Source organism: Macaca fascicularis, chromosome 20, assembly GCF_037993035.2.
Source record: "Macaca fascicularis isolate 582-1 chromosome 20, T2T-MFA8v1.1".
Taxonomy (NCBI): Eukaryota; Metazoa; Chordata; class Mammalia; order Primates; family Cercopithecidae; genus Macaca; species Macaca fascicularis.
Genome location: NC_088394.1, coordinates 48,510,566 through 48,535,875, shown reverse-complemented (window position 1 = coordinate 48,535,875; position 25,310 = coordinate 48,510,566). Strand labels below are relative to the sequence as shown.

Below are 25,310 nucleotides of genomic sequence, written 5' to 3'. Positions count from 1 at the left end.
CTGAGACAATGGGGTTTTCTAAATATACAATCATGTCATCTGCAAACAGGGACAATTTGACTTCTTCTTTTCCTAACTGAATACCCTTGATTTCTTTCTCTTGCCTGATTGCCCTAGCCAGAACTTCCAACACTATGTTGAATAAGAGTGGTGAGAGAGGGCATCCCCGTCTTGTGCCAGTTTTCAAAGGGAATTTTTCCAGTTTTTGCCCATTCAGTATGATATTGGCTGTGGGTTTGTCATAAATAGCTCTTATTATTTTGAGGTACGTTCCATCAATACCCAATTTATTCAGAGTTTTTAGCATGAAGGGCTGTTGAATTTTGTCAAAGGCCTTTACTGCATCTGTTGAAATAATCGTGTGTTTTTTGTCTTTGGTTCTGTTTATATGCTGGATTACATTTATTGATTTGTGTATGTTGAACCAGCCTTGCATCCCAGGGATGAAGCCCACTTGATCATGGTGGATAAGCTTTTTGATGTGCTGCTGGATCCTGTTTGCCAGCATTTTATTGAGGATTTTTGCATCGATGTTCATCAGGGATATTGGTCTAAAATTCTCTTTTTTTGTTGCATCTCTGCCAGGCTTTGGTATCAGGATGATGTTGGCCTCATAAAATGAGTTAGGGAGGATTCCCTCTTGTTCTATTAATTGGAATAGTTTCAGAAGGAATGGTACCAGCTCCTCCTTGTACCTCTGGTAGAATTCAGCTGTGAATCCATCTGGTCCTGGACTTTTTTTGGTTGGTAGGCTATTAATTATTGCCTCAATTTCAGAGCCTGCTATTGGTCTATTCAGGAATTCTGCTTCTTCCTGGTTTAGTCTTGGGAGAGTGTAAGTGTCCAGGAAATTATCCATTTCTTCTAGGTTTTCTAGTTTATTTGCGTAGAGGTGTTTATAGTATTCTCTGATGGTACTTTGTATTTCTGTGGGGTCGGTGGTGATATCTCCTTTATCATTTTTTATTGCATCTATTTGATTCTTCTCTCTTTTCTTCTTTGTTAGTCTTGCTAGCAGTCTCTCAGTTTTGTTGATCTTTTCAAAAAACCAACTCCTGGATTCTTTTTTGGAGGGTTTTTTGTGTCTCTATCTCCTTCAGTTCTGCTCTGATCTTAGTTATTTCTTGCCTTCTGCTAGCTTTTGAATGTGTTTGCTCTTGCTTCTCTAGTTCTTTTAATTGTGATGTTAGAGTGTCAACTTTAGATCTTTCCAGCTTTCTCTTGTGGGCATTTAGTGCTATAAATTTCCCTCTACACACTGCTTTAAATGTGTCCCAGAGATTCTGGTATGTTGTATCTTTGTTCTCATTGGTTTCAAAGAACATCTTTATTTCTGCCTTCATTTCGTTATGTACCCAGTAGTCATTCAGGAGCAGGTTGTTCAGTTTCCATGTAGTTGAGCGGTTTTGATTGAGTTTCTTTGTCCTGAGTTCTAGTTTGATTGCACTGTGGTCTGAGAGACTGTTTGTTATAATTTCTGTTCTTTCACATTTGCTGAGGAGTGCTTTACTTCCAATTATGTGGTCAATTTTGGAATAAGTGTGATGTGGTGTTGAGTAGAATGTATATTCTGTTGATTTGGGGTGGAGAGTTCTGTAGATGTCTATTAGGTCTGCTTGGTGCAGAGTTGAGTTCAATTCCTGGATATCCTTGTTAACTTTCTGTCTCATTGATCTGCCTAATGTTGACAGTGGGGTGTTGAAGTCTCCCATTATTATTGTATGGGAGTCTAAGTCTCTTTGTAAGTCTCTAAGGACTTGCTTTATGAATCTGGGTGCTCCTGTATTGGGTGCATATATATTTAGGATAGTTAGCTCTTCCTGTTGAATTGATCCCTTTACCATTATGTAATGGCCTTCTTTGTCTCTTTTGATCTTTGATGGTTTAAAGTCTGTTTTATCAGAGACTAGTATTGCAACCCCTGCTTTTTTTGTTCTCCATTTGCTTGGTAGATTTTCCTCCATCCCTTTATTTTGAGTCTATGTATGTCTCTGCATGTTAGATGGGTCTCCTGAATACAGCAGACTGATGGGTCTTGACTCTTTATCCAGTTTGCCAGTCTATGTCTTTTAATTGGAGCATTTAGTCCATTTACATTTAAGGTTAATATTGTTATGTGTGAACTTGATCCTGCCATTATGATATTAACTGGTTATTTTGCTCGTTAGTTGATGCAGTTTCTTCCTAGCCTCGATGACCTGTACATTTTGGCATATTTTTGCAATGGCTGGTACCGGTTGTTACTTTCCATGTTTAGTGCTTCCTTCAGGATCTCTTGTAAGGCAGGTCTGGTGGTGACTAAATCTCTAAGCATTTGCTTATCTGTAAAGGATTTTATTTCTCCTTCACTTATGAAACTTAGTTTGGCTGGATATGAAATTCTGGGTTTAAAATTCTTTTCTTTAAGACTGTTGAATATTGGCCCCCACTCTCTTCTGGCTTGGAGAGTTTCTGCCGAGAGATCTGCTGTTAGTCTGATGGGCTTCCCTTTGTGGGTAACCCGACCTTTCTCTCTGGCTGCCCTTAAGATTTTTTCCTTCATTTCAACTTTGGTGAATCTGGCAATTATGTGTCTTGGAGTTGCTCTTCTCGAGGAGTATCTTTGTGGTGTTCTCTGTATTTGCTGAATTTGAATGTTGGCCTGCCCTGCTAGGTTGGGGAAGTTCTCCTGGATGATATCCTGAAGAGTGTTTTCCAACTTGGTTCCATTTTCCCCCTCACTTTCAGGCACCCCAATCAGACGTAGATATGGTCTTTTTACATAAGCCCATACTTCTTGCAGGCTTTGTTCATTTCTTTTTCTTCTTTTTTCTTTAGGTTTCTCTTCTCGCTTCATTTCATTCATTTGATCCTCAATCGCTGATACTCTTTCTTCCAGTTGATCGAGTCGGTTACTGAAGCTTGTGTATTTGTCACGTATTTCTCGTGTCATTGTTTTCATCTCTGTCAATTCGTTTATGGCCTTCTCTGCATTAATTATTCTAGTTATCAATTCTTTTTCTCTTTTTTCAAGATTTTTAGTTTCTTTGTACTGGGTACGTAATTCCTCCTTTAGCTCTGAGAAGTTTGATGGACTGGAGCCTTCTCTCATCTCGTCAAAGTCATTCTCCGTCCAGCTTTGATCCATTGCTGGCGATGAGCTGCGCTCCTTTGCTGGGGGAGATGCGCTCTTATTTTTTGAATTTCCAGCTTTTCTGCCCTGCTTTTTCCCCATCTTTGTGGTTTTATCTGCCTGTGGTCTTTGATGATGGTGACGTACTGATGGGGTTTTGGTGTGGGTGTCCTTCCTGTTTTTTAGTTTTCCTTCTAACAGTTAGGACCCTCAGCTGTAGGTCTGTTGGAGATTGCTTGAGGTCCACTCCAGACCCTGTTTGCCTGGGTATCAGCAGCAGAGGCTGCAGAAGATAGAATATTGCTGAACAGCAAGTGAATCTGTCTGATTCTTGCTTGGGAAGCTTCCTCTCAGGGGTGTACTCCACCGTATGATGTGTGGGGTGTTGGTCTGCCCCTAGTGGGGGATGTCTCCCAGTTAGGCTACTCAGGGGTCAGGGACCCACTTGAGCAGGCAGTCTGTCCGTTCTCAGATCTCAACCTCCGTGTTGGGAGGTCCACCGCTCTCTTCAAAGCTGTCAGACAGAGTCGTTTGCGTCTGCAGAGGTTTCAGCTGCTTTTTTGTTGTTGTTGTTGTTGTTGTTGTTTAGCTGTGCCCTGTCCCCAGCGGTGGAGTCTACAGAGATAGCCAGGACTCCTTGAGCTGCTGTGAGCTCCACCCAGTTCGAGCTTCCCAGCCCCTTTTTTTATCTACTTAAGCCTCAGCAATGGCGGACGCCCCTCCCCTAGCCTTGCTGCTGCCTTGCCGCGAGATCGCAGACTGCTTTGCTAGCAATGAGGGAGGCTCCATGGGGGTGGGACCCTCCCAGCCAGGTGTGGGATATAATCTCCTGGTGTGCCCGTTTGCTAAGATCCTTGGTAGAGCGCAGTATTGGGGTGGGAGTTACCCGATTTTCCAGGTGTTGTGTGTCTCCGTTCCCCTGGCTAGGAAAAGGGATTCCCTTCCCCCTTGTGCTTCCCAGGTGAGGCGATGCCCCACCCTGCTTCAGCTCTTGCTAGTCGGGCTGCAGCAGCTGAGCAGCACCGACTGTCCCGCACTCCCTAGTGAGATGAACCCAGTACATCAGTTGAAAATGCAGAAATCACCTGTCTTCTGTGTCGCTCGCGCTGGGAGTTGGAGACTGGAGCTGTTCCTATTCGGCCATCTTGCTCCCGGGCCGCAGTAGGCGTCTTGACTATAATACTAACAACAAAGATAATCATAACAATAGCTAACAGTTATGGTATATGTAATATATGCCTTGGTCTGAGCTAAACGTCTTGCAATGCATTATCTCATTTAATGTTTTAATTCCGTTCTGTAGATGAGTAGTAAACTGAGGCTCAGGGAGCTGAAATGATCCTCAGAGTCACATGACTGATAAATACTGCAGCTGAGACCTAAGCCCAGAGTACCCTTGACTTTGGGTCACATGAGCTCAGTTTTTTTTCTCCCCATGCATGTCTTCAGACTCCTCTGTCCAGCGCTGTGTCAACCCTGTCTCCCCTCTTCCTCTTTCCTTAGGCTAGCACAGGTCCTTTTACTGACTGAGATCTAAAAACTTTTATTTAAATCCCCTGTCACTACCATGAACCTACAGTAAATCCTAGTGGGAGAAAGATACTTGAACATTCAGTCATAAACAATGCAAACTTCCTGCTCTGGGATGAGAAATGGATAAAATTGGTACCACAGACATTTTAAGTCCCAAATATCACTCTAGTTAAAACTTTCCCCTTTATAAGTAGAAGTAGTGATGTTTAATAAACATTTAAGTCACTCATCAAACTCCTCATAATTCTAAAAAATAGGGGTAATTGTATTTTTTTATTCCAAACTTTTTTTTTTCAAAATAAGAAACATATTTTTCTATAAACTGTTATTTCCTCTTTACTCACAGTAACTGTCCTAGCAGTTGAGTTTCAGGACAACTTAATTTCTTTTCTTCCTCCCTCCCCCTTTTCTCTAGCTCCCTCCTCCCTTCCTACCTTCCTCCTCCCTCCTTCTCTGTCTTCCTTTCTTTTAATATTTTCTAATCACCAATTTCATGCTAAATTTATTATAATAACAAAAAGAGCCAAGATTTCTCCTTTTGATGGGCTTACATCTGGTTTTCTACAACAAAATAAAGTTCTTAATTTCTGTAAGAGCTTTGTCCATGTGAAAAGAGATGAGGACCACAAAGTAGCTCACAACATGAGTATGAGGAAATTTCACAAATCTCCCCAGCAAAGCAACTTGCTTCCAGATATCACGTATGTGGGATTCAAATTTGAACCATACGAAAGGAGAAATTTTATTTTTTGTGCACAAACAAATATATACTTTTGAATAAATGGAAAGTAATAATACAAAATTTGTTAGTGGGATAAAAGGAGTAGAGATCGAGGAAGAAATCAGATGGAGGTAGCATAGAGACTGGATCTTCACTGTGACGAGGGGACCCTACTGGGATGGAACATAAGTGTCCGATGGCAGGAGGTAATGATGGATCACTCAGCTCAGTGCTATCCATGCACCAATTGCCATACTCTGTTAGGTGTGAAAGGGCCAGGGTAGAGATGAGAAGTAAATGTAATTGTCTTTAGGTGTTTTGCCATCACAAGGTACATATTGCTGGGATAAAGAGACCAGTTCTCCTCCTACTCATTCCCTCCTCTATTTTATCCCGGGCCATGTGGCTTTCCTGGAAGCGGGGAAGCCGTGAGTCATTGGTTAGCATGGCCTGTGGACATGGATAAACAGAACTCTGCCTGCCCTCCAGAGAGTGACTGGAATGAGGGAAGAAATTTCTGCCAGGAGCAGGTGGAGACGGAGTTAGCAGGCACAGGACAATTTATTATCAAGGTGCTTTAGTGGCCTGAGAGCAAGGGTTCCCAGGAGCCAGGATAGATTCTAATTTGTTCCGTGTTTGTGTATGTTTGTGTTTGGGAGGACATGTGTGCTGTCATGGAGCTGATCCTCCCTTCAAGGACACCTGCTCTTCCAGTGCGTGTGTTCACTCAAGAACAGGAAAAAAAAACAGTGGAGTGTGAGGGTGGGAGTGGGACAGATGTGGGAAAAGTCTCCCCACAGGGTGTAGGTAATGAAAGGGCCATAGTCCCTATAGAATTAAAAAACAATAATCAACTAAAAGTTGTTTTGCTTTTTATTATCACCATACACCACCAATTCTGAGCCACTCTTCCCACCAGGGTGCCATGCCACTGAAACCACACGGAGCCTGCAGGCACCCATGGGGCAGGTAACCCCTGCAGGCCAGACTGGTTCCCTGACCCCCTTCCCACACTGAAACCCCCACCCCCATTACTGGCCCCATGGGATGTGAAGATTTACAAAGCACAAACACCAATGACTAAGGACACACTTGTTGTAAAGACAATTAATATTTTATGAAATAAATTAATACTTAATATAAAATAGTTTAATACTCTATTTTATTAAATAATCATTTAACAGTTGTTTTCTCTCCCAAGGCTGAGTTTCTTCATTTTTCTTTCACTCAAGAAGTTTGCACTGAGTTCCTACAATGTGCCAGGCCAGGTGCTGGGCATGGGTGGTACCACACAGCAGACCAGACAGTGACAGGAGGCCGACCTTCCAGAGCCAGAAACAGGCAGGGGGCAAGTGAGCAATGCACAAACAAGATGGTTTTAGCTGGTGTGAGCTATCATGAAGGGGCACATTTTGGGTCATGAGATAGAAAGTGATGGGCAGGAGCGGGTCTGTGTTGTATAAAGGTGATCAAGGCTGGCCTCCCAGAGGAGATGTTGTTTGGGCTGAGATTTGGTGTTTGGGAAGGAGCCAGCTATGGCAGAAAAAACAGCAAATGCCAAGACCGGCAGGCAGAAACAAGTCGGGCCTATTAGAGGAAATGAAGGAAGGCTTGTGTGACTGGCAATAAGGGGGAGTCCTTTTGGGGAAGAGGCTGAAGGGATGCAGAGGCCAGGTGCAGTCAGTCTTGTAGGATCATCAGACTGAGTTTGCATTGGGTGAGCCATGAGAAATACACCTTTGACCACTCCCCCCTTATCATCCTAATTTGCACAACTGCTTGTTTTGTGTTGTGTCTTTCGTGTTTGCTAGCTTCTGCTGACTCTCCTTCCCAGCACTCCAGTCTCCCCACCTCCTCTGCACTTGCTTGCACCACCTTCACTCTGTTCATGCACCTTCGAATGTCTTTTCCTTGACACCCAATTCCCCAACATGGCATCCTCTTCACGCTGCAGCCTTGTCGTCTAATGAGAAAGGAAAGTTTGAATGGTTCTGACCACGAGCAATTGTCAGAACTCACACCCATTGTTCAGGTTGGAGGAGATAAACCAAATTAACCTGTGCCTTCCTTTTCTCATAAATGGAATTTCTTATCTTGGACTTTTTCTTGAGTCTTCCTGGGGAAAGATACAAGCCTGTGAATGAGAAGGAAGGAGAATGAAGAAAGATTAGGAGCCGTTGAGGCCTGGGAGAGTTCAGAGAGAAGGGTAAATGTCAGTCTGTGATTCCCTTTCCTGACCTCTGTGCGGAGAGGAGTTATCTCTCTCCACCAAGTATATTTCTCTTTTCAGTCTTCAACAAAGTCTTCTTGGACCTTTGTCTGCAGATCTGAGAAACAAACAAACAAACAAACAAAAACAAACAAAAAAAAACCAGCCGTTTAAGAATTTAAAATGTAAACTCACTTGGGCTGGAGAAAGCCTGGTTATCCTCTGATTTAAGAATAAAAATGCCAGTGTATATCTACATTTTCTCTCTCTCCCTCTCGACGCACGTGCGCACACACACACACACACACACACACACACACACACACACGCACGCACACAATTTGCCAATAGTTGGAGATAATTGGCTGCTGGATTCCACTCTGACACACAGAATAGGTCAGGTGGATTCTACCTTTTTACTAAAGTAGAGGATGACTTCTATGGAATCCCTGCTTTAGTTTTTCCTCCTTCTTTTTTTTTTTTTTTTTTCAAAAAGAAGAATACAAATTGCAGGAAAAATGCAGCAAGTTGTAGCAATAAGTGGATAGTGTCCTGGAGGACAGGAAAGGCAGATACATCTGGACCTCTTGCCTAGAAGCATTACATGCCTTTATTTTATTTTAGAAAGAAAAAGATGATGTCATTTCAGGTTTTTATAGCAAGGAGGGTACAATTAAGGCCCAGATTTTTCTGGGTTCCCTTGAGGGAGATGGCAGAGTTTGGTTCCTTAGGTACGATGTCTCAGATATATTTGTTTTCAGCTACTGTGATGGTTGGAGAAGCGCCTTGTATCTTCCAAATTTCTGTTGAGGATCTAAGTCAAATAAAGTACAATTCCCCTAGAGATGACACTGGAGACTCAAGAGCAAATATATTCTTTGCTCTTCAAAATGTGATTTGTGAATCTGTCAATATGTCATAGTCAATCACTAAGTAGTTATTGATCAATCACTCAGCTTTGGATCCAGATAGGGCAAGTGCTTTGGATAAGGATAAGACAGCATCCTTATCTTTTTGGGGGAAATGAAGACACATCTTTGATGGGTTAAGAATTGTTTTATTTCAAATAACAGAAAACCCAATCCTAACTGACTACATCAAAAATAAAGTTATCGGTTCATATAAGTTGAAAAATTCAGGGATGGGATGTGTATCAGTTATTGATGAATAATAAATCACCTCAACATACAGTAGCTTAAAACAACTGTTTATTTTGCACAAAATCTGCAAGCCAGCAATTTAGGCTGGGCTCAGTTGAATGTTTCTTCTGGTCTGAGCTGGGCTCCCTTATTGATCTGCAGTTAGCTGTGGGTCAGCTAGGCAACACTGCTTCTGGCTATTGGCTGGGATGCCTTGGCTCTCATCCACATTGTCTCTCATCCTCCAGCAGGCTTGCCTAGGTTTTTCTACATGGTGCAGGCTTCTGACATCAAAAGTGCACACCATCACTTCCACTGGAATGCATTGGTCAAAGCAAGTTACAAGACCAGCCCATACTCAAGGAGTAGGAAGTAGTTTCCATCTCTTAATGTTCTCAATGGGAGAATCTGCAAAGTCACATTACAAAGGGTTTGGATAACGGAAAGTGTGAAAACTTGTCTATATTTTTTTCCCAACCAATGCCAGCTTTAGGCATGGTTCTCTGTGGGGCTTGAACAATGTCATCCTTCTACTCTACTGACTTCAGCCTCAGGCTCCTCATATATCCGCAATGGTTGCAGCAGTTCCAGCCCTCACATTCAAGCCTAGTGAGAAAGGACAGTCCATACAATCACTTTCCTAGAAAGTCTCATTGACTCTAACTGGATCATTTGCCTATAATTAAACAGATCTCTCTGCCCTAGGGATACAGTATATTAATTGGTCTAGGCTTGGTCACATGTTCCACCCTTGCCCCAGAGATGGAGCTCCACCAGAAGTGGAGAGTGTGAGGCTTTAAGTGTGAGAGTGAAGGAACCTCAGGTGCAAATGGGTGGCTTTGCCAGAAGGGGTAATGGATGCTACTTGCGATAGTCATAATGGTGGAATGACAGAGGACGTCTGCAACCCCACAACAGAACACACTGCATTTGTTACAGCTCTATTTGCTGCTTCCATGTGATAAAGCAGTAGGTTTGAAGTTCTATGAAGCCTGATTTGAATCCAGATCTTCAGATACCAAGCCCTGCATTTTGGCCTGAATTATCTTTCTCAGCATAAAGCATAATTCTTACATGATATAAGAAATGGATAGCCCTGCCTGGAAGGGCTTTTACTTTGTAATAGAAATATCACCCTGATTGATGGCAGCGTTGGCTCTTCGTGATCATCTTCTATGTGTTGAGGGATCAATACACTTTCAAATACTAGCCCATTCACCAGAGCATTATCTCCCCAAACTTCTTTGTCCCTGCTTATATTTGTCAACTTTACAATCCTTTTATTACAGCAAAAGCTTTGGGAAGCTACAAATAAAAGCAGGGATTATAAAAGGATTCTTATTAAAGCATGCTTTCTTTGAGGTACAGAGTACAATGTCCTCCGTTCTCCCCTTGTGAAAAGATGTATTTTCTTGTTTAATTAGAATAGACCTCCATTCCATTAGAAGAGGACAAGTAGGGCAGCAGGGTTGAGACTGCAGGACCCAGGAAAAAAAGGCTTATTTATTTCAGCTGCCATCAACTTTAAGAGTGTATTGCAACTTTGTGAAATATTCTATCATATTTGGGAATGGATGAATACATGTAAACACCACCCCTTCCCCGATACAGAGTAATTGGTTGTAGTCTCCATTTTTGTTGTTGTTTTTTTGTTGTTGGTACTCTGCAATTAAAGCCTGTGTTGGAGAAATGCAAAGCCAAGTGCATCAATTAGGGTCCTAGCAAGAAACAGATGGCACACTCAATTTGGATAATTTGAGGGGAGCTTAGTAAAGGGGCTTTTTGCAAAGATGTGAGCAGGATTAAAGGAAACCTCAAGGGACTGTGCTGTCCCAGACTAAGCAACCGTGGGGAACTGTCTCACTTAGAGCAGGCGTTGGCAAACTAGGGCCCATGGGTCAAATCTGGCCCAGTACCTGTTTCTGAAAATAAAGTTTTATTGAAACACAGCTGTGCCCATTTGTTTACATATTGTCTATGACTGCCCACATATTTCAAAAGCAGAATTGAATACTTGCATCAGAAACTGTTTGGCCTACAAAGCCTAAAATATTTATTCTCTAGGCCTTTACAAAGGAAGTTTGCATCAAGGCCAGGACAAGGGTAAGGCAAGTGAGGTGTCCAGGGTGCAAAATTTAAGAAAGGATGAACTCTCGGGCCCTGCACTTGCACAACTCTGAGGGTAACCTTGGCTTCCTAGGCACTTTGCTTGCCACCCCATAGTCCGGGCCTTGTTTGACAATCCCTGACCTAGAGAGTAGCTATAAAGAGAATGCTGCTTGACAAGGGCGGTGGCTTTGCCAAGAGAGATGCTGCCAACACTTGACAACTCTGCAGATAGATATATGGAGAACAAAACCCACAGCCTTCATCATGTCCTGCTTTCCAAGCCTCCTGGAGGCACAGGGTGAGGGAGGCAGTTGATTGGGTCCATAAAGGTCCACCTCTTGGGGAACAGAATAGGGTTATAGTAGGGTTCTCTAGAGGGATGGAACTAATAGGATAGATGTATATATAAAAGGGAGTTTATTAACGAGTATTGACTCACGGTCACAGGATGAGGTCCCGCAATAGGCCGTCTTCAAGCTGAGGATCAAGGAAGCCAGAACTGAAGAACTTGGAGCCTGATGTTCGAGGGCAGGCAAGAAGCATCCAGAACGGGAGAAAGATGTGGGCCAGAAGACTAAACGAGTCTAGTCTTTTCACGTTCTTTGCCTGCTTTTATTGTGGTCACGCTGGCAGCTGATTAAATTTGCCCACCCAGAATGAGGGTGGGTCTGCCTTCCCCAGTCCACTGACTCAAATGTTAATCTCCCTTGGCAACACCCTCACAGACACACCCAGGAACAATAATTTGCATCCTTCAATCCAATCAAATTGACACTCAATATTAACCATCATAAAGTGGAGAAGGGTGGAGAGAGTATCCATGGAGCGAACTAAAATAACCTGCTCTAAGCTCCAAGGCACTCCAGCCACTATAGAATCACAGCCTGGAGCTGGTAAGGATGACCGTGATCATTTGGCCCAAATAAACTGCATTAAAAATAGAATACAAGGAAGAAGGCTGGTGGCTCATTTATTCAGACACTTACTTTACCATTCAGAAGTAGGAAATCCATCCCAAGTCTGAGTTACGTAAAAACAGAGTGAACTCTGAATTTCTCCATAATGCACATCACAGTTATTATTAAATGATGATTCTCTGATTATTTAAAGTCTGTTTTCTCTACTGTTGGCTCTACAGTTCATTGGTCTATGCCCAGCACCCAAACCAGTGCTTGGCACATAGTAATTGTTCAGGAAATATTTGTTGAGGGCCAGATGTGGTGGCTCATGCCTGTAACCCAGCACTTTGGGAGGCTGAGGTGGGAGGATTGCTTGAGCCCAGGAGTTTGAGACCACTCTGGGTAACATAGGGAGATTCCATCTCTTTAAAAAAATTTAAAAAATAAATATTGTTGAATGAGCTAATTGGATAAAGAAAGATATGTGAAAGATATGTGAAAGATATATACCTCGAACCTAAAGGTAGCACAGTATGTCTGTGGAAGGGGAAATGGGAAAATGGCAAACAGGAAAAGTAATTATGTGGAAGTCCTTCTATCAGAAGTAATTGGGACAAATAGGTAGGGTTTGAATTCAGAAATGATTAAAAATGATCCATACTTTAAATATTTCATTTTATTTTAACACAAAACCTATACATTGTTTTGGGGTATCGTTTTGACAATCATTTGATATATGACTTAGGCTTTTAAAAAACATGATTACATTCCATTGCTAAGACTTCTAGATGGCCTTTCTTATATAAATCACACTCACAGTGCATTGTCCATGAATTTCAATTTGTTTCTTTAACACAGAATGTGAAGCCTTGGGAAACTAAAAGAGCATTCTGAGGGCAGGTTCCATATAGATCATAACTTTTCTCAATTTTTTTTGTTACAGATCTGCCAACACTCTTTTTAATAACTTGCTTTTATCAAATCTTCCCAAAGCATTCTATCCAGTCTTCACAGATATATCTGTTTTTTTTTCTGACTCACATTACATTAATGTGCATAATGACAATAAGAAATACAATGAGAATAAACAGGCCTGGGAATGAACCTAATAGACTCTTAGTAAACATAGCACTCAATGATGGGAGAGCAGGACCCTGGACATGCTGGACAGTAGCCTACTTGCCATGAGCCTTCAACCTGCATTAGAAGTGTGTTTTATAGGAAAAAGGGAGAACTTTGGTTTGTTTAGCGAACTGGTTAAAAGGAGGTTATTTAGTTGAGATTCTTCCATATGCAAACTAGGAGACAATGTTTTTAAGATCATATTATAAGGTCAATCCTGCAACTACTGACTTTTGCCTTTCTATCTTGCAAAAACAATCACATGAAAGATGAACTCAGGCCAGGCGTGTGGCTCACACCTGTAATACCAGCAGTTTGACAGACCAACGTGGGAAGATTGCTTGATCCCAGGAGTTAGAGACCAGATTGGGCAACATAGGGAGACCCTGTTTCTGGAAAAAAAAAAAAAATTAAATTTGCTGGGTGGAGTAACATGCACCTGTGGTTCTAGCTACTTGGGAGGCTGAGGTAGGAGGTTCACTTGAACCCAGGAGGCTGAGGCTGCAGTGAGCAGTGATTGTGCCATGCACTCCAGCCTGGGCAATGCAGCAAGACCCTTTCTCCAAAAAAAAAAAAAAACCCACCTCAAAATGGACAGTGGAGTTCCTTACAGTTGACGTCATTGAGGGTTATCATTGTGAACTTTCTCTGGTGGTTTCTGCCCCCAGCAAAGACCCAGTGTCATCATCTGCTGGCAACTGCATGTACTTGTTTTTCCTTGGCCTGATTTTTACCCAATAACTTGGATTCTTCCTGAGTGGTGGGGGAAGAGGAGTGTGAGTACAGAGCTAGATATTCCAATCTGAGTATACCCAAGGGCAGGTAATGGTGCTCCAGTCCTCTTTTGGAGGAAGAGTTCTGCATTGAAGAAAGATCAGTCATTACAAGCCCTGTGCTCCACACCTAGCCCTTCCACTTACAAACTTTGTGATCTTGCGCAGGACACTTAAACTGCTTTGTCAGTATTAAATTATCTGTAAATAGTAATTTATAAATACATAATAAATAATAGCCATTCCTTACCTTTCTCATAGGAATGCTGTGAGTCTCAAGTGAAAAAGATGCAGTGTAGAAATGTTAACTGTTTCCCTTCCTACCACTTCCTAGCATCTGGAAGAGTCGGGATGGGCTCAGTTATGCTACAGTAGCAAGCAACCATCATAATTCAGGGGCTCAAAATAACACAAAGCTTTTATCACTCTCATTATGTGTCTGTCATAGGTTGGTGGGGGTCTTTGGTGAGCATATTCACTCACTATGGAACACAGGTTTATGATGCAACCACCATCTTGAATATTGGCAATTTTCATGGCAGAGGAAAGAGAGACAGCTCTGTAAGGTGTCCACAAGCAATTAAATATTTGATCTGAAAATGAAACATGAAACTTCTGCAGGCAATTCATTGGCCAAAGCTATTTACATGGCTCCCACCTACTTCTAAGCAGGGCAGGAAGTATAATCCTTCACATACCTCAGAGACTAAAAACTGGAGATACTTGGTGAACAGCACTAATGACTACCACACCACCCTTTTATCTCATCTTGATTTCCTTCCCTTTTTCCTTTTTTTTTTTTTAAGAGAAAATAGAGTACAGTGAAAGTGTAAACTTTGAATCCAAGCCAAATACCATTTCTGTTACCCAGCAGTGTGGGTGACTTTGGGCATATCACTTAAACCTGTCGTCAGTTACCTTATCTTAAAAAGGTGCTTGTTGTAAAGATTAAATGAAGGAATACATGGAAAACCTCCAAGAACAGGGTAGAAACTTAACAAGTGTCTGTTTCCTTCCTTAATTCATCCGTTTCTCCCCTCTCCTTTCTCTCTATTTTACAAATTCTCTTTGGAAGAAAAAGGTGAAGATTTACGGGTCTGCTGTGGATCTAGAAAGAGAAATCTTTTCTGCTTTTACTACATCCACTACTTCCAGCCCTGTCTTCAGATAACATGAAAATGGAAGCCAGAATCAACCTTGATCACCCAAGATAATCTCAAGGTCATCTCAAGGTGTTGCAAATTGCAAGGAAATGCTTAACCAAGTAGTTGCTGGGAGATTTGCCTAAGTCACCCTTCTCTCAGTAAAAGGCAGTGTACTATCCAATAGTTCCAGTGCCTCTTAAACTTCAGTGTGTAAGACTCACTAGAGGATATTGTAAAATGTGGAGTCTTATTCTGCAGATCTAAGGTGAGGCCCAGATTCCAATGAGCTTCCAGGTGGGGCCAATGCTCCTGGTCCCTGGACCATACTTTGAATAGCAAGGTTCTAGGGGAATGAAATGAAGATTTAGGTGTTGTAGACCTAAATTAGAATCCTGGATCTGCTTCTCATGAGTGGCAAGGCTTGGACAACATACTTTTCTACTCCATCAATCTGTTTCCTCATCTGTACATCAGGCACCCTCACAGTGTTATCAGGAGGCTTCAATGAAATCATACATGTAAAAAACTTTATTAACTGGAAAGCATAGTGGAGTGTTAGCTTTTAGTGGAATCTTTTCAGCTGTAAAGCAATGGGCTCTCTCTAAACCAAAAGTGATTCTGTCCTCTCCCCCTTTTTTGCATTGCCTTACATACCAGATGCTGGAGGATGCCTCTTTCCCATATGCTGTGGTAAGCACTTCTCACTTCCAGAGAGATTGACCTTGTGTAACTGACAAGTGTCAGGGAAATGTGGGAGAGGAGCGCTAAATCTAGACCAGGTACGCGTACGTGTGGGCAGGGAGCATGACAGAGAGCTGAGGGGGTGTGTGGCCCCAAAGCTAAGCAAAGTGAGTATAAATGGTGGCCACAAAGGCATCTTAACCAAATAGAACCTGTTAAACCAGGCCATGAGCAGTGAGACCCTACTTTTTCTTATGGGATGCAGTGATAAAGAAATTACATAGTTATTTGAGAGGAACATAAATAAAGATTAATAGGTTAATGAGTTATTTTCCTTTCATTACTACACTATTGTACTTTATTATAATTGCTTTGCACTCATTTAATTAAATTTGAACTGGGGCCAACACAAGATAATTTGTTTTCCCTGTACTGAACAATGAGTATGCAGATTGGATGTACTGAAGCAGTAATCAGCCCTCTGTTTGCAACACTTTTCTACTCTGAGTAGACATTATAATTGATAATTTGATTGTTGCAGCACTCTGTGCAATATATTTTAAAGCAACATTAACATAATGGAAATTATGTTGTGAGCTTAATCTCAGCTTTTCACTGAGAGGCTATCTGGTTCCTCAGTGTAAACCAGTCAGGGTCTGACAACAGCAGGTTTCTCTCTCATTCCTTCTTTTTATCTCTCTCTCTCTCTCTCTGCCTCTCTCCCTCCTTCCTTTCTTCTTTCCTCTCTTTTCTGCTCCTTCCTCCCTCACTCCCTCCCTGCTATCTTTTGTCCCCATTCTGCCCTCCCTTTCTTCCTTTCTCTCCCATCTTTTTTCCCCTTCCCTTCTGCCCTGCTCCCTTCCCTCTGTCTTTCCTCCTTCCTTCCATAACTGCATTATTTTCTTTTCTTGCCTGTTTCTCTAGTGTATTGAAGAAAGAAAAAAGATGAAATAAGCATTGTTGTTAGCAACCATTCCCAGCTGCATTTCCTAATTTTGAGGCCTGTTCACATCCGGGACATCTGAGAAAAGCAAACAAGAGCCTTTCCTGCAAACACCTAAGTGAGAAATTATTCCTGGTGGTCAGTGTGGTAGTCAGCACCACACTTTGTGTTGTTGGTCAACAAAGGGAATTAATTCACAAGGCAGTCATGAGCTCTTCAAGGGCATTGCTGCCCATTTGGGCAGATGAGGAAAAAGTCACTGGTGTTTCCTTTGTCCAAAGTCCATTCTTCCTTGGAGCCGCAAACACTTTCTTGAAAAGATGAGGCCTTTATCCTTATGAATACATTCTGCGGACTGATTCTCTTTGGCCCAAAGGTTTCCTGTCCCGTAATGGAAAGTAGGTGTGACATTCTGTTTGATAATCCCAGGCCAGAGATCTTGGACGCAGGTGAGGAAATTTGTGCTCCCGTGACTTCTATTGAATTTTCATAACTCTGTAAATATTTGTTTCTGTGTTTGTTTTGGGAAGAAAAACACCTGTGAATGGTTGGAAATGACTGTGTTTGTTTGGAAAAGCTGAAAGAGAGGGGTCTGAGCGTTCTTTGTTCTTCATTAAACTGTCCAGACCCTGAATTTGTTGCAAAAAAAGTCGAATTTATTTGAAGAAAAGCCTATTCTTTAATCTCTTTGTTCTAAGGCGTGGGCACCCACACTCTACTCTAGTCTGCTGCTTTATTTTCAAACTATCTGTCAGTGTGGAGGAAAAATGCTACAACAAGAAGAATGTTTTTTTGGAGGGGGCAACATTTTGGAGAAGGCAGATTTTTCTCTGATACATATTAAATTTCTCCAGTGAACACTTGGATGTCATTGCTGCATCTGAGTGGCTTTTCTTTTCTCTTTCTGTGTTGTTATTTTTCATAGGAAATTGGGCTAGAACTTATTCATACATTAATTACTGAGTTGAGAAGTAGCACTCTTAAGTTTTACTTTTTAGCTCACTATTTCCTTATCTGTTTGGGGGAGAGTGTGTTTTAGTCTCTCCCGTTGTTTTGAGACAGACTTCTCTCAGCTGGGTCTACTGTTCTAATTATTATTATTTTAAAAAAATGTTTTTAACAGAAACAGGATCCAGAGAGTTAAGTTGGGTTTTGCTTTGTTTTGTGTTTACATTTTAACCTCTGTTAAAGTTACAAGAAAGAAAACTTCAACTTGCCTGGATGGAGGGTGCCTCCTCTTGTGCACAGATGTTGCGTTTAAATTGAGAAGCCCACAGCTGGGATGCTGTCACAGCCTAGAGACACAACTACAGTCTCTTGCATCAGCCCACCCATGGCTCCCTGCCCCCAGGGACATTGCTAAGCAAGCCTGTTCCCAAATAAGAACTTGAGGGTAAATTCATGGAGCACAGGTATCAGACATACAGCAGTTTTCCACTGCAGGGAGCCAGGGAAAAGGACCTCTCTCCCAGTGGTCTCAAACACAAATTCCTGGCACTGGCCACCTATCTGGACAATTCATCTTGGCACTTCAGTTTGTATCTGTCATAATTTAGTTTCCCCGAAGCAGACCTTATGGCAAGGTTTCTTAAGGTCAGCAGCAGAAAGATGAGTCACGACAGTGCAAATGAGCAGCAATGCTGAGACCAGATGGGTGGCACGGGCAGCACTGATTATAACTTCACTGAGAAAAATCTCATGTGCACCTAGTCTATCTAGACTGTCAGCTCCATGAAGGCAAGTGCTGAGCTTGAGTATCAGTCTGTGTTCCGCAGTGCCCACCTGGATAATAACATCATCCAAGCAGCATCCAAGCATTGTGCTGAGCACATTATAAGATCCCTGCCAATCTTCACAACAGCCCAATGGGGTATCTCCATCTTACAGATGAGGCAAGAAGCACAGAGTTAAGTAACTTGCTGAAGTGGTAGAGTCAGGATATTTAAACTCAGGCAGCCTGGAGCCTACCCTTTTGCCATTGTGGGAACCATCTCTCATGGCTGTCTGGTTAGGAATCTGAGTCTGGAAGCTTTAGAGACCATCATCACCATAACTAGAGCTGTCCTTTGTTGAATACTTCTCATATGCCTTGTCTTGGGATAAGTGCTTTACATTTGTTATTTTGTTTTAGTTTGCTCATTGAGGCTGCTACCCCCATTTTAGAGCTAAAGACAGTGAGGTTTAGAAAGATTAAACCACACAGCTCACGAGTGGCTCTGTCGAAACTCTACCCACCAGACACCAAAGCCATGACTTCAAGATGTGACATTTTCCACTTGAGCTGCTGCAGCAGTAGCAGGCAAGTGATGACGGAAAGCAAGAAAGTTGTGTCCCCTGACTCATCTCAGAGGTAGCAGGTGGGCCAAGGGTCATTCAAGAAATGGAGGTCATTGAGGACACCTCTCCCCTAGATTCCTATCACAAACCTGGCACAATCAGGTGAGGTGGTTGCTGGTTTTTTTTTTTTCCCCCCAAATAACCTTTGATAATATTCAAAGTATTTTACAGTCTGCTTCCCCTTCACCTGGTGCAGTGGCAAGGATACCGGAATACAGCCAAACCTGCCACACTTAAAGAAGTCACTATTTCAACTCACCTTTGAAAACTCTTTTCTCCCTATCTCTGCTGTATCTCTGCTCCATGCATGGGGGCAACAGTGAGGGTGCACAGTTGTTATTGCTGGTGGTGGGCTGGTGCAAGCAGGAGAAAGGGGTACCTACCTGTGTTCCTCTGAGAGGCTCGCTGGGCACTCCCTAGGTAATAACAACTGGGGACCTTCGTCTCTCTTCCTCTCTTTCCTTCACTAGCACTTTCTCCTCTTTTGTCACTCCTTTTTCCACGTCCTTTCTAGCAAAGAAAGTCCAGTGTGGTGGAACAAGGTCTGCCTAGGAAGTCAGGAGACCTTGCTAACCACAACAATCACGGTCGCCTTGTGCTTAGCAAAGAATGATGAACACTGCATTTGAACTAGATGGCCCCAGCTCTGTGTTTCGATTGCTGACCAGCCAGGCAGCCTTTCTCTACTCCCTAGATTCCAGGCCCCAATCTGTAACAAAGGGCAGATGCATTAGATTATGGTTTTCAGCTCTTTTAAGAAAAACAATAAAACTTGCCCTGTGCAGTGTTTATCATTCTTCTTGAGCCTGTATTCTTTAAATGTTAGATTTTATATGGAAAACAATCAGTATCACTGGCATTCCTTTAGCAGTCAGATTTGGACATCCTGGACTCATGGTGCCTGTTCTTTGGCTCTGAGTTCTGGCTTCCCCTTCTACTAGAGGCATGCATTTCCCATCCAGTGCCCACACAGTTTGTCCTACAGTCACCTTGCTTTCAGGTTTGCGAGAGGCTAAGGAAGGATATAACCCCAAAGGGACCTTGGAAGTTCCTGAAGTGCACATAGATAGAGAATTTACATGTCTGCATTTTTACTTTGTGAGAAAGATGGAAAACATAGCAAAACAAAAGGCCAGCAATCACCCAGGATTGACCTTAGGGGATGGCAGAAACGATGTGCCCTGTATGTGCAATTTCTTTTTTCTTTTTTTGAGACAGAGTCTTGTTCTGTCATCCAAGCTGGAGTGCAGTGGTGCGATCTCGGCTCCCTGCAACCTCCGCCTCCCAGGTTCAAGCAATTCTCCTGCCTCAGCCTCCCGAGTAGCTGGGACTACAGGTGCCTGCCAACACGCCCGGCTAATTTTTTTTGTATTTTTAGTGGAGACGGGGTTTCACTGTGTTAGCCAGGATGGTCTCGATCTCCTGACCTCATGATCCACCCGCCTCGGCCTCCCAAAGTGCTGGGATTACAGGCGTGAGCCACCGCGCCCAGCCTGTAAGTGCAATTTCAAGGTGCCATGTCATGCGGGATCCCACAGGATCCTCCAACACAGAGAGGTTCTGCTTTCCACATTGCAAGATGAGGAACCTGCAGTGCAGAGAGGTGAAATGACTTGCCCAAAGTCACAAAGCGGCGATCATCCAAGCCCAGCTTCAAACTCAGATTTGCTCACTCTTGGCCTGGTGTTCCTTCTCTCTACCTTGATTTTAATACTACTTGATTTTCAAAATAACTTTTCCCATTGTCTTATCTATCTGGCTTTTCTAACACCTTGGACAGGTGTGCAAGTCAGCTGTTCCTAAACACATTTCAACAGATGAGGACACTGAGGCAGTAAGGTCATTGATATAAAAGCAGAGTGAGTTGTTTTCACTGTGGCACAATTTGAGGGATAATAGGAAGGATTTTTTACCTCCCTCTTTCCCTCTCTCTCTAATTCTAGATGGGGTGGACTCTAACACACTCATCCCCTCCCTTTATTTTAAGAAAAGGAGAGATCAAAGAGTACCAAACACCAATCTCGTTCACTTTGGAAATTTGAAAATATCAGTCCTGAATTCTTTTCTCCTTTTCTCCACTCCCTTCCTTGTTCCTTTCTCTTTACTATGAAAATAAAACAAAACAATCTAACAGTATTTTATATTTTCAAAATGCTACATGGACTTCTCAGTTATTCTTATCAAAATACTTAAGGAGGAGTGGAATGATGAGTTCTACCTCCCAACTTAGGATACTGAAGTCAACACCAGAACTAACATGTTCATTTCACTCAATGGCTTAGAAATGGGTGGAGAGTGAACCCTAGATCTTTTGAAATTTCAGCCTGAGTCAAGCTAAGCTTCTAAAAACTGTTGCGTTGGTTTTGGGCGCACCTACAGTGTGCCAGGTATCTGCTGGGGACTTTATATACAAAATCTCGTACATCCATGCAATAGTTCTAGGATGATGTATTTTCTCTATCTTACAAGCTGAAATGGGCCAAAGCTGCGTAGACTGCTTCCCAGGTCATCCTACAGGCCTGGGTTTGACTCCCAAAGCCCATATTCACTCTACCATGCCGATTCTACAGTAGAAACAAAATTGTCTATAATTCTCCATGCTGACCCCCAATAATACTATAAATCAGGCCATTTCCTTAATCCATTTGTTGCCAGTGACCCCTCTGGGGTGCTTGGGGGTTTCCTGCAGATCCTCTGGGATTGTCTGAAGGTTAGATAATGTGTGGGCCATGTTGCCATCGAGGAATTTTCAACAACATAAAAGGAAAGACAAAATCGCGCATGGTAGCCAATTGCGTACTGAAATCAGCTCCTGGTTTTCTGTGAGCTTAAAGGGCTGTCACTTTTATGTCACTCTGAAAGAGAGTAAAGCTGGTTGAAACTGGGTAACAAACATTCAGGAAGTGAAAAGCCTATGCCACACCCTTAATGTGGTGTGCTAGGGAGGAAGGAGTAAATATTAACCAGAAGGCAAATACGGAAACATCCCAGAGGCGGTGCACGGAACGAAAATCAGTGAAGCTGGGTAGCAACAGCTAAGTTTGTGGACTTGGAAACAAGCTGAGGCCTGGGTTCAAATCCCTTCTCTGATACTTACTAGTTGCAGTCTACTAGGAAAATTACCTAACATTCTTAGCCTTAATTTTCTCTGTGAATCTGGGATGGTAATACAGTTACCCTGTAAATCTGGGATGGTAATACATTCCTCTGAGTCTTATTATGTAGACTGAATGAGGTAATGTATAGAGCATGTTTAGGGGAGTTACTAGCATTATTATAGGCTTAATCAATGGTAGCTCTTATTAGATGCAATTATACTACTATTAACCTATTTTCAGGCTCTTCTGTCAAATGTCTTCGCTATACTCATATTTCAAGCAAAAGTTGCATCAGGGTTTTCATTATATTATATATTTTTAACTTCTAGAATATGTTCTGTGGACACTACAGATGCAGACTAAATCACATGCAAAGAGAATCTGTCAGCCCTAACAATAACAATGGCTCTTGTATGATGAGCAGGTGAGACCAGGTAATCACCGAAGAAGGAGAGTGGTGTGTTCATTGAAGTCTACTCATGGAGGAAAGAAGGTAGGCAGAAAATCAACAGGTTTTCAAAAATATATGCAAAACAGGCTTTGGGGAGAATGCCAACCCTCAGTTAACCTAAGTCCCAGTCTTGGGTATGGGTATGCCGGTTAACTCATGTCCCACAAAAATGGAAACTTGGCAGAGGCTGGAAAACAGCAGCCCCAAGATACAGGTTCCTGGTTCATAAGAGGCAGGAGGAAAGCCGACACCAGCCCTTCCTGAAAAGAGAAAATGAGGGTATCCAATAGACAGCACGTGGTATCTGCGATGAATGTGGTGATTCTGGCCAGGTACAAAAGTCTACTGTGTCATGTGGGAGACCTTATTATGAAAAGGATATTGTGCCACTGGCGAGGCCTAGTGCAATACAGCTAAAGTGATTGGGGCACAAAGATCTGTGGATAGTTTAAAAGGGAAGTGAAACCAGGCTGGTATTCTCCAGGAAAGAAGAGATTACGAGGAGGGGATTCACTGGTGACACTGCATTCTGATGTGAAAACAGAGAATAAAAGTGAAAAGGCTATTTGAGTTCATCGGTCCTTCTTTCTCCCTGACCCAGATCTGCTTTCCCAAGCAAGGCAGGACAGTCTGAAAGAACTGTGTATTAGCAAGGATTTATAATGTATGAGCATTTTTTAAAAGACTAAAAATTTACCTTGGATCAAACAAAGGAAAGTGAGAAAGAGAACAATGCAATATGTAATTAAGAAAAGGAGTGCCTACAGGAACAATTCTGATGATTTTGGCATAGCACCAAATAATTGGAGAAAAAAAAAAAAGAAACCAAGAAATACACAATTAATATCCTGCAGAACTGGCTTTGGAGTCAGACACATGGGTTCAACCCTCACCAGTTAGCTTTGTGACTTCGGGTGGGTCCCTTTGATACTCTAACCGTTGGGAGCAACACAAGCCCCTAACTCATTGCATTTTTTGTGAAGATGACGTGGCCAGGTGCAGTGGCTCATGCCTGTAATCCCAGTATTTTGGGAGGCCAAAGCAGGAGGATCACTTGAGGCTAGGAGTTTGAGAACCAGCCTGGGCTATATAGCAAAACCTCAGCCTCTACAAAAAAATGGAAAAAAAAATATTTGAAATCTGTAGTCCCAGCTACTCAGGCAGGAGGCTGAGATGGTAGGATGGCTTGAGCCCAGGAGTTTGAGGCTGCAGTGAGCTGCGATTGCCCCACTGCACCCAAGCCTGAGCAACACAGTGAGACCACGTTTCTGCGGGGGGAAAAAGATAATGTGTATAAAATTCCTAGAATCAGGCCTTTCATGGAATGGACACCCGTGACAGGGTAACCATTATTACTGTTATTATCAGTCTTGGTCTAGATATCATCCCTGCAGGAGGGTTCATTTTATGCATGAGGAGAACAAGGCACCAAGGCTCAGAGAGGTTACAGAATTTGCCCAAGGTCACACAGGCAGCAAATGTTGAAACTGGTATTTGATCCCTGTTTTGTCTGATGCATTCAGTCTCCATCCTGCCTTGTTACAGGTGATGAAAGGAAAAGAAAAAATCATACATGCTACCTGTGCTTAATCCATGCCTCCTTCATAGATATACATTTTTCTAGAAACCCAAATCACTAGCATATCTTTAGATGATTTCTATACCTGTGAGGGCTCTGTGAAAACCTGATTTATATTTGGAGATTCTGGGGAAATGAACATCCTCAAAAGCCAAAATAAGTGGGGTACGGGAGCTGCATGCATTGTAATCAGTTAAAAACAGCATTCAAGACAATGGCTCGGAGAGAGAGGCTTCAAGTGATTCACAAGTGACTATGGAGCCTCTCTGAAGATTCCTAAAGCTTCTGTGTGCATGGACATGTTTCTGCCCACAGCAAGATTACCGTCCCATAGGGGCATCTACTTACGTAAGCTGCTCTTCTTATTCACCATGTAAGGGAAGTTGTGGCCATCCCCTCTTCTTTCTTGCCTATCGTTCAGAGCCTAGATTTTGCTCAGGACAGTCTAACCCCAACAGTGGCTCCTGCTTGGCCTTAAGCAATCTTGATGACCCATTTCCCTTTGCCAATGATAGGTCAAGGATGTGCATGTGACCCAGTTCCAGCCAATGAGGTGTGAGGAAATGTCTGTAGGAAACTTCCTGGTTCTCTTTCTCGAGCAAGAGAGATATGGGAGAAGAACACTTTTCCTATGCCTGCTTTGTTCCTGCCTGGTATGCTGGTGTGAGGATGTGATGCTTGGAGCCATAGCTGCTGTTTTGCAACCATGAGGAAAGACATTGCTGATACATTGAGAATGGCAGATCAGGAAGAAAGAGCCTAGGTTCTTGGTGGCATCATTAAACTGCCATACCAACCCTGGAATAACTTATTTCCATACGCTTTGCTATGTGAGTTCCTGCTTTATTGCTAACACTGCTATTACTTGCAGTTTCTGTTTCCAGAGTAGCAATATGAGACCATCTTGGGATGGGACCTGGGCATGTACGATTTAAGTATTCTCAAGTCATCACTGATTAAAAGTTAGATTTGAGAATCACTTTTCTGTACCATAAACATCTTAAATACCATGAGAAGTGTTAAGACCATTCAGAAAAGGCAGAGAGACTTCTTTCTGATTGGAGAATCAGTGAAAACATCTTGGAAAAGGTAGCACTTGGTTTGCACTGGGTGGGATGGGTGGGGTCTAGACATGTGAGGACAAGGAGAACGGTCTATAAGTGAGCAAAGCCTTGAAAAGCAGGAGCTATGTATCGCGTAGGACAGGTATCTCAAATTGGCTGGATAATCAGATGGGAAAGGTAGGAGAGAGGCTACAAAGATGGTTTGAGGCTGCACTGGGTGTTCGGTGATGATTTAATGCCATGCTAAAGGCTTGGTGCCTGATACCGAGCTAATGGCTATAAGCAATTCAAGAGAAATTTAAGACTCAGCCTGCAACATTGAAATGCTTCCAAAGCGATTAGGAAGACAAGAAATACTCATGGAATCTCTTAGAGACACAAAGAAGCCATATATA

At 42.6% G+C, this 25,310-nt stretch overlaps 2 long non-coding RNA genes across 2 annotated transcripts in view; one reads left to right on the top strand and one right to left on the bottom strand.

The window, feature by feature from the left end:
- The window catches only part of LOC141409275 (uncharacterized), a 70,705-nt gene that overhangs the window by 18,614 nt on the left and 26,781 nt on the right, over positions 1 to 25,310 (top strand). The window lies entirely within an intron of this gene.
- On the bottom strand, positions 6,512 to 7,533 carry LOC135968777 (uncharacterized). Its single transcript, XR_010583743.1, has 2 exons — positions 7,261 to 7,533; positions 6,512 to 6,688 (listed from the first exon to the last, which is right to left on the bottom strand). It is a non-coding gene; the product is annotated as an uncharacterized lncRNA (long non-coding RNA).